We start from the raw sequence: 10,922 nt of genomic DNA, 5'->3' as shown, positions 1-10,922 counted from the left end.
GGGGCATTTGGAGTCGCATACTCGTGGCAAGAACGTGGTATAGATTTGATTGAGCTGGTTCGAGGTAAGTGACTTGTCTAACCTTGTGTGGGGGAACTCCCCTTAGGATTTGGTATTGTTGATATATGAAATTCCTTGTACGTGAGGTAACGAGTGCGTACATGTGCTAATTGTTGGAAATCCTGTTTTCCATTTAAGTATCTATAATTTCGTAGTTTTTTCACCATTTACACTACTTGAACTTTGAGCTTACTGTTAGCTTAGGAAAGCATGCCTAAATGACTAAATTGCCTACTTGCTCAAACTGCCTTATCTGAACTCTGTGCAACATGCTAGGTTAGAATTACCTGTCTATTTTGATACTAAATTGAATTGAGTTTATTATTCTTGTGTTGTTACTGCGTGTTTACATTGGGACTACGGGCGGTTCTCGGTAGATCCCCCTTATCTGTTTATTTGGGACTACAGATGTGGGATTCCAGTAGATCCCTCTGCACAGTTATATGGAACTACGGGACTGCACTCAGTAGATTCCCCCAGTACTGGGTATTTACATTTGGGGACTATGGATCGGGATTCCGGTAGATCCCCAGCGCACTATGAGTTGGACTACGGGACGACACCCGGGAGATCCACTGGACATTTACATTTGGGGGCTACATGACGGTATCCTGGTAGATCCCCGGTTTGCTGGATATTCACATTTGGGGGCTACAGGGCAGTATCCTGGTAGATCCCCGGTTTGCTGGATATTTACATTTGGGGGCTACAGGACGGGATCCTGGTATATCCCCAGTTGCTATCTCTATGTTGAGCTGTATTCTTTATGTGATTTTTCTCTCTGTTGTAGTTGTTGTTATTCCTATTATTATACTGTTTTACTTCATACTGTTACATCTCCTTATATATAAATGTATATGACCAGTAGGGCCCTGACCTTCCTCGTCACTACTCGATCGAGGTTAGGCTTGGCACTTACTGGGTACCGCTGTGGTGTACTCATGCCCTTTCCTGCACATGTTTTTGCGTGTGCAGATCCAGGTACTTCCACTCAGTCTTATCACCCTTGAGGCGAGGTGCTTCTGTAGAGACTTCGAGGTATATCTGCCGCGTCCGTAGACCGAGGAGTCCCTTTCTATTCTCTGTACTAGTATAGCCCTTCTGTATCTTCCTTGTTGATAGACATTTCTGGAGTTAGAGCCTTTTATGTACTCTTAGCTTGTGATCATGGGGTTCCGCATTTTGGGAGTGTTAGGTTGAGATTCTTGTACTATTATATACGGGCGGCATCTTAAACACTGTTTCATTTTGTTATCTCAGTTTTTAATTGTTTTCTTTCCGCAATTGTTTTTTTTCCGCATTTGTTAGGCTTACCTAGTCGTAGGGACTAGGTGCCGTCACGACTGTTCATGGAGGGCGAACTTGGGTCGTGACAACTGCACATGCTATAGAACTCAATTAAAGCAATCCAAGGAAAAACTATTTAGCAAAAACCAGATTTTCCAACATATATCCTGTGTACGTACTCGTCACATGTCTTTCACATATTGCAACAACCATAACAATACCAAATCCTAAGGATAAATTTTTCCCACACAAGGTTAGACAAGTCACTTACCTCAAATCACGCTATCTCAATCTAATAGTAGAGCTTTCCCTCGATTATCCAACTCCGAATGGATTGAATCTAGCCAAAATAATTCGATACAGTCAAGACAATTTATAGGAATCAATCCCATATAAAAATACTAAATTTCAATAAAAATCCGAAATACATCTCAAAAATCAACAGTGGAGCCCACGTCTCGGAACCCGACAAAAGTTACAAAATATAAACGCCCATTCAACCATAAAAATTTTACCAAATTCCGACATTAACTCGACCTCCAAATCCTAAAATCTTATTTCAAATCCCTAGGCCCAAATCCTCGAATTTCACCTAAAAAAATACATAATCTAATCGAAATACTCAATGATAATTCAATATTTTTGACTATCAATGATCACAAGGGACTTACCTCAAGATTTCCCATGAATTCTCGCTCAAAAGTCGCCCCAAACCATGTTTTGAAGTCCAAAAATGACAAAAATGTCGGACCACTTCGATTTTATTCTGTCCAGGGATTTTCACACATGCGGTGCACTTGGCCGCATCTGCAGTCTCGCAGATGCGAGGTCCTTCACGCTTCTGCAGTCCAGTGCGCTTCTGCAGATAGAAGTCCGCTTCTGCGGACTCGCTTCTGCAAGGAAGCTGTCCGTTTCTGCGACGAGGCCTGGCCCTTCCTTTTTCCGCTTCTGCGATCAACCAGCCGCACCTGTGAGCTCGCAGGTGCTCCTTGCACCTGCGGAACCTACCCAGCCCTCACTTCTGGCCGCTTCTTTGTTGGCCTTTGTGTATCTGCGGCGTCGCACCTGCGATCTACACCAGAGGCAAAAATTCCGACAATGGTTTTAAGTCCAAATTTTGATCCGTTAACCATTCGGAATCCACCCGAGGCCCTTGGGGCCTCAACCAAATGTACTAACAAATCCTAAAACATGATACGAACTTAATCGATGCCTCAAATCACATCAAACAACGGTAAACACACGAATCGCACCCCAATTCAAGCCTAATAGATACTAACGAATTCCAACTTCTTCATTCGATGCCGAAATCTATCAAATCAAGTCCGATTGACCTCAAATTTTGCACACAAGTCACAATAAACATAACAGACCTATTCCAGTTTCAAAATCAGATTCCAACACTAATATCAAAAAGTCAACTCTCGGTCAAACTTTCAAACTTTCAACTTCCTATTTTCGCCATTTCAAGGCAAATTTAACTACGGACCTCAAAATAAATATCCGGACACACTGCTAAGTCCGAAATCACCATACGGAGCTATTGAAACCATCAAAATTCCATTTCGGGATCATTTACACATATTTCATCATCCGGCCAATTATTTCAACTTAAGCTTTCAATATTGGAATTAAGTGTTCCATTTCATCCTAAAACTCCCCGACAAGTCATATAATTATGATTGAACACAGAATAAGCAGTAAATGGGGGAACGGGGCTGTAATACTCATAAAGACCGGCCAGTTCGTTACATTCTCCCCCTCTTAAATAAACGTTCATCCTCGAACGTGTTTAGAGTCATACCTGGAGTCTCAAATAGGTGGAGATACTTGCTCCGCATCTCCCGCTCACTCTCACAGGTAGCTTCTCCGAATGGCTGACCTCTCCACTGTACTTTCATTGAGGCTATGTTCTTTGATCTCAACTTTCAAACCTGCTGCTCCAAATAGCCATCGGCTCTACATCATAAGTCAAATTACCATCCAGCTAAACTGTGTTGAAGTCCAAAACATGAGACGGATCTCCGACATATTTCCGGAGAAGGGATACATGAAACACTGGGTGAACACCCGATAGACTAGGCGACAATGCAAGTTTATAAGCCACCTTTCCAATCCTTTCAAGTACCTCAAAAGGCCCAATATACCGAGGGCTCAACTTGCCCTTCTTCCCGAATCTCATAACACCCTTCATAGCGAAATTCTGAGTAGTACCTTCACTCCTACCATGTAAGCAACATCGCGAGCCTTCTGGTCGGCATAACTCTTCTTTCTAGACCGCACCGTGCGAAGTCGATCCGGAATCAATTTAATCTTCTCCAAAGCATCTTGAACCAAATCAGTACCCAATAGCCTAGCCTCACCCGGCTCAAACCACCGGAGATCGACACCGTCTCCCATATAAAGCCTCATATGGGGCCATTTGAATGTTCGATTGGTAGATATTGTTATAGGCAAACTCTGCTAGCGGTAGAAACTAATCCCAAGAACCCCTAAAATCTATAACACAAGCGCATAACATATCTTGCAATATCTGAATAGTGCACTCGTACTGTCTGTCCGTCTGAGAGTAAATTTTATACTCAACTGAGCCTGTGTGCCTAACTCTCTCTACACTGCTTTCCAAAATTGTGTTCCCCGATCTGAAATGATGGACACTGGCACACCATAAAGGCGAACAATCTCGCGGATCTAGATCTCCGCTAACCGCTCTGAAGAATAACTAGTACCAACTGGAATAAAATGCATAGACTTGGTCATCCTATCCACGATCACCCAAATAGAATCGAACTTTTTCTGAGTCCATGGAAGCCCAACAACAAAATCCATAGTAATCCGCTCCCATTTCCACTGTGGAATCTCTAGCTTCTGAAGCAATCCACCTGGCCATTGGTGCTCATACATCACCTGTTGACAGTTTAGGCACTGAGCTACGTACTCCACTATGTCCTTCTTCATTCTCCTCCACTAGTATTGCTGCTTCAAGTCCCGATACATCTTCGCGGCACCCGGATGAATGGAATACCGCAAACTGTGAGCTTTTTGGGGAATCAACTCACGCAAACCATCTACATTGGGCACACATAACCGGTCCTACATTCGCAACACACCATCATCCCCAATAGCGACCTCATTGGCATCGCCGTGTTGAACCGTGTCCTTAAGGACAAGCAAATGGGGATCATCATATCGGCACTCTCTGATGCGGTCATATAAGGAAGACTGAGAAACCACACATGCCAGAACTCGACTGGGCTCCGAGACATCCAATCTAACAAACTGGTGAGCTAAGGCCTGAACCCCCAATGCTAATGGCCTCTCTACCACAGTTAGATATGCTAAACTGCCCAAACTCTCCGCCTTTCGACTCAAATCATCAGCCACCAATTGGCCTTCCCTAGATGATGCAAGATGGTGATCATAATCTGTTTGTAACTTTAACCACCTCCGTTGTTGCAAGTTGAGATCCTTCTGTAACAGATGTTGTAGACTCCGATGGTCGGTATAGACCTCACAATGGACACCGTACAAATAATGCCGCCAAATCTTCAAGGCATGTCAATAGCTGCTAACTTAAGGTCGTGGACCGGATAATTCTTCTCATGTACCCTTAGCTGTCTAGACGCATAGGCAACCACCCTACCGTCTTGCATCAACACTATGTCGAGTGACAAACACGCGACGCATCACAATACACAGTATAAGACCCTTAACCTGTAGGCAATACCAATACCGGGGCTGTGGTCAAAGTTGCCTTGAGCTTTTGAAAGCTCTCCTCACACTCCTTGGTCCACCTGAACGGAGCACCCTTCTGGGTCAATTTGGTCATAGGTGCAGCACTAGATGAGAAACCCTCTACAAATCAGTGATAATACCTTGCAAAACCAAGGAAACTCCAGATTTCAGTAGCTGATGACGATCTGGGCCAACTCTGCACTGCTTCAATTTTCTTCGGATCTACCTAGATCCCCTTGCTCGATACTACATGACCCAAAAATCCTACTGAATCAAGCCAGAATTCGCACTTTGGAAATTTTGCATACAACTTCTTTTCTCTCAAGGTTTGAAGCACAGTCCTCAGGTGTTGCTCATGATCCTCTCGGCTCCTGGAGTACACCAAAATGTCATCAATAAACACAATGATGAATGAGTCAAGATAGGGTTGAAATACACTGTTCATCAAGTGCATAAATGTTGCTGGGGCGTTGGTCAGCCCAAATGACATTAGAAGAAACTCGTAATGACCATACCGAGTCCTGAAAGCAGCCTTTGGAATATCTGGCTCCCGAATTTTCAGTTGATGATAACCTGACCGCAAATCAATTTTCAAGAACACTCTAGCACCTTGTAGTTAATCAAATAGGTCATCAATTTGAGGCAATGGGTACCTGTTATTCACTATAACCTTGTTCAACTGTCGATAATCAATACACATGCGCATGGAACCATCTTTCTTCTTTAAAAACAAGACTGGGGCACCCCAAGGTGATACATTGGGCCGAATGAAACCCTTATCAAGTAGTTCTTGCAACTGTTCCTTTAATTTTTTCAATTCTACTGGGGCCATACGATATGGTGGAATAAAAATAGGATAAGTGCCCGAAAACAAATCAATGCCAAAGTTGATATCCTTGTCAGGTGGCATACCCGGCAGACCTGCAGGAAACACATCAGGAAGTCTCGCGCTACCGAAACAGAGTCAACAATAGGAGTGTCAGCATCAACATCTCTCACAAAAGCCAAATATGTTAAACACCCCTTCCCAACCATTCGCTGGGCCTTTAAGTATGAAATTACCCTACTGGGAACATAATCTAAGGCACCTCTCCGTAATATATGTGGTATACCTGGCATAGCCAACGTTACAGTCTTAGCGTGACAATCGAGAATAGCATAATAGGGCGAAAACCGGTCCATGCCCAAAATAATATCAAAATCTACCATACTGAGCAACAATAGATCGACTCTAGTCTCAAAACCATTAATAATAATTGAACACGACCTGTACACACTGGCAACAATAATGGAATCTCACACCGGTGTAGATACATATACAGTAGAACTTAGAGAATCACGGAATACTCCCAAATATGGAGCAAAATAAGATGATACATAGGAATAGTGGAGCCCAGATCAAATAAGGCTGATGCATTTCTATGGCAAACCATAATAATACCTGTGATAACTGAGTCAGATGCAACTGCCTCAGTCCTAGTTGGAAGAGCATAATATCGGGCGTGGCCTCCCCTTCTAAGGCGGCCTTTACGTGCCCGACCTCCACCTCGAGCTATCTGTGTAGGTGGAGTGACAGCCGATGCAGTAACCTTGACCTGAGAAGCCTGAGGTCCCTATGGAATATGTGGAGCCTGAGTAATCTATGGAGGTGCACCCCTCCTAAGCTTGGGGCAATCTCTTACCATATGACGAGTGTTGCCGCACTCAAAACAAGCTCTCGAAGGACGTGACTGCTGGACTGGCTCGGTCCTAATTGGCTGGACTGACCGCTGAAGCACCCCGTGCAGCAGGTACACTAGACAATGGCGGTGCATAATAAGGAACCTGAGGTCTGGGAGTTGCTGGAATACCACTGGAAGCTAGAAGTGCTAAATGAATAGGATGGCTCACATAGCCTCTAACATGACGGGTTGCAGCTGGGGCAGGGGAACTATTATATGTGCCAGAATCTCGAGGCCTCTTAGCCTCCCTCTCTTCTCTCTCCCGGACCTGCATACCCTCCAATATCCTAGCAATTGGCACTACCTGTTAGTATGCGATGTCCATCTCCAGCTCTCGGGCCATATTGAATCTGATACTAGGGTTGAGCCCCTCGATAAATCGACGAACTTACTCTCTGACAGTAGAAACCAAGGCTGGTGCATACCTGGATAAATTACTGAACCGGACTGCATACTCTGAGACAATCATAGAACCCTAGCATAACTGCTTAAACTATGTGTGCCATGCATCTTTGAGACATTGGTGAACATACTCCATTAAGAACATCTCCGAGAATTGAGTCTAAGTAAGTGAAGCTGCCTCGGCAGGACTACCCAACTCATATGCCCGCCACCACTAATAAGCCGCTCCCCAAAGCTGGAACGCAGTGAAAGCAACCCCGCTAGTCTCCACAATACCCATAGTACGGAGGATACGGTGGCACTCTTCAAGAAATCCCTGCGCATCCTCTGAAGCCAAACCGCTGAAAGTAGGAGGGGTGGTATCTCTTGTACCTCTCGACCTGAGTTGCTCCCCCTCAGAGACTGCTGCCCTAACCTCGGGTTGAACTGGGACAACTGGCTCAAAGGTACATGCGGCTGGAGTCTGTGCTCCTCCCCGACATAAGCTGTGGCAGGAGCAAGTGGAATCAACCCTGCCTGAGCTAGAGTGCTAAAGATGCTCAAAAATTGGGCAAGAGTCTCCTGAAGCGCAGGGGTAGTAACAGGCGCCTCAGGTGCCTGCTCTCCAACTGGAGCTACTAGTGGCTCCCCTGCAGCAGCTTGTGTAGGTTCTCTAGCTGCACCACATGGCCGTCCTCGTCCTCTGCCCGGCCCCGGCCTCTCGCGGCTCCAACAAGGGGCGCGGGTGTTTGATCATCGGATCAAGTTGTGTGTGTTCTCACCATCTGTGAGAGAATAGAAAGGCAATGGTTTAGAATTTCAAAGTCAACAATTGCGCACGATAATGAATCAAAGAAGTGAAGCTTTTTCTAACAGTTCCTTAGCCTCTCGAATATAAATACAGACCGTACCGATCCGCGAGACTCTATTAAACCTGCTTGTAACTCATAACACCTATGAACCTAGGGCTCTGATACCAACTTGTCACGACCCAAATTTCCCTCCGTAGGATATTATGATGGCACCTAGTCTCTAAAACTAGGTAAGCCTATGAACATGCGGAATAATTAAAATAACAATAAATACACTTAAAAGTCAACAACTCATTACATATAGAAATTCCCAAAACCCAGTGAATTACAAGTTACAAGCTCTAAAGAAGTAATACTGAATATCTCTATATCAGACTCTAATGTGGATAGGAAAACAACGTAATAATAATAGAGGGGGACTCTGAGGTCTGCGGACGCTGGCAGATATACCTTGAAGTCTCCACATACGATCTATCTCACTGATACCTGGGCTGGTAGGAAGTACCTGAATCTGCACAAAAAGATGTACAGAGGCGTAGAATGGGTACACCACAACGATATCCAGTAAGTGCCAAGCCTAACCTGGGTAGAGTAGTGATGAGGTCAGGTCAGGGCCCTACTGGAATAATAAGAAACAAGGCAGAATATATAGTAATATCGTGAAAAGACTTAGAATTTAACAATGAGAAATTAAAGAAAGGTAACAACACAACACATAAGAGTAAACAACTGGGGTGCTCCCGAGGTACCGCCTCGTAGTCCCAAAAGTAAATACACAACGGGGAAGCTCCCGAGGTACTGCCTCGTGGTCCCAAAAGTAAATATGCAATAGGGGCACTCCCGAGGTACCATCTCGTAGTCTCAAAAGTAAATATGCAACAGGGTCACTCCCGAGGTACCACCTCGTAGTCCCAAAAGTAAAGAAATCATGAAAACTAAAGACATAACAACTGAACAATGATATTTCAAGAATAGCAATTCAAGAAAAGAGTCCTATGGTGAAATAATGAATACGAAATCAAGGAAAAGCAGGTAATTCAATTAAGCATGTTGTACAAGTTGCAAATAAGAGATAGGGCACGTAGACATGTGAAATTAGGCTAAACATGATGATTGCACATGCTATAGAAACTCAATTAAAGCAATCAAAGGATAACTATTTAGCAAAAACCGGATTTTCCAACATATATCCCGTGTATGTACTCGTCACCTCGCTTACACGGCCTTCACATATTGCAACAACCATAACAGTACCAAATCCTAAGGGTAATTTCCCCACACAAGGTTAGACAAGTAACTTACCTCAAATCACGCTATCTCAATCCAATAGTAGACCTTTCCCTCGATTATCCAACTCCGAGTGGCTTGAATCTAGCAAAAAATAATTCGATACAGTCAACACAATTTATAGGAATCAATCCCATATGAAAATACTAAAATTTTCAACAAAAAAGTGAAATACATCTCAAAAATCAACAGTGGGGCCCACGTCTTGGAACACGAAAAAAGTTACAAAATATAAACGCCCATTCAACTATGAGTTCAACCATTTAAGTTTTACCAAATTCCGACATCAACTAGACCTCCAAATCCTCAAATCTTATTTTCAAATTCTTAGGCCCAAATCCTCGAATTTCACCTCAAAAACACGTAATCTAGTCGAAATACTCAATGATAATTCAATATTATTGACTAGCAATGATCTCAAGGGACTTACCTCAAGATTTCCCATGAATTCTCGCTAAAAAATTGCCCCAAACCTTGTTTGAAAGTCCAAAAATGAAAAAAATGTCGGACCGATTTTATTCTATCCTGGGATTTTCGCACCTGTGGTGCACTCACCGCATCTACGGTCTCGCAGATGTGAGGTCCTTCATGCTTCTGCGGTCCAGTGCGCTTCTACAAACAGAAGTCCACTTCTGCGGACTCGCTTCTGCGACGAGGCCTGGCCCTTTCTTTTTTCGCTTCTACGATCAACCAGCAGCACCTGCGAGCTCGCAGGTGCGGAAAAATCCTCGCACCTGCGGTACCTGCCCAGCCCCACACTCCTGGCTGCTTCTACGATGGCTTTTGTGCATCTGCGGCGTTGCACCTGCGATTAAAGCTTCGTAGGTGCAGTTACACCAGAGGCAAAAATTCTAGTAGTGGTTATAAGTCCAAATTTGATCCGTTAACCATCCGGAATCCACCCGAGGCCCTCGGGACCTCAACCAAATATATCAACAAATCCTAAAACATGATACAAACTTAATCGATGCATCAAATCACATCAAACAACGCTAAACACACGAATGACACCCCAATTCAAGCCTAATAAAAACTAAAGAATTCCAAATTCTACATTCGATGCCAAAAACCTATCAAATCAAGTCCGATTGAACTCAAATTTTTCACACAAGTCATAAATGACATAACAGACCTATTCCAATTTCCAGAATCGGATTCCGAACCAAATATCAAAAAGTCAACTCCTGCTCAAACTTCTCAACTTTTAACTTTATATTTTCGCTATTTCAAGCCAAATTTAACTATGAACCTCAAAATAAATATATGGACACACTCCTAAGTTTGAAATCACCATATGGAGCTACTGGAACCATCAAAATTCCATTCCTAGGTCATTTACTCGTGTTTCGGCCTCAATGGGAAAATAAAATGGAACACCTAACAACGCATCTTCACAGACCAAGAACTACGAGATCACCCCTTTCATTCTGGGGTGATGGAGGGATCGTACCATTCTTCATCCGGTCAATTATTTCAACTTAAGCTTTCAGTATTGGAACTAAGTGTACCATTTCATCTTGAAACCTCCCCGACAAGTCACATAATTATAATTGAACACGGAATAAGGAGTAAATGAGGGAACGAGGGTGTAATACTCATAACGATTGTCCGGGTCATTATACTAACCTTGTGTGGGGGA

This window comes from Nicotiana attenuata, chromosome 4 (assembly GCF_001879085.1).
Source record: "Nicotiana attenuata strain UT chromosome 4, NIATTr2, whole genome shotgun sequence".
Taxonomy (NCBI): Eukaryota; Viridiplantae; Streptophyta; class Magnoliopsida; order Solanales; family Solanaceae; genus Nicotiana; species Nicotiana attenuata.
The sequence above is the reverse complement of the archived record's forward strand: the minus strand, read 5'-3'. Positions refer to the sequence as shown.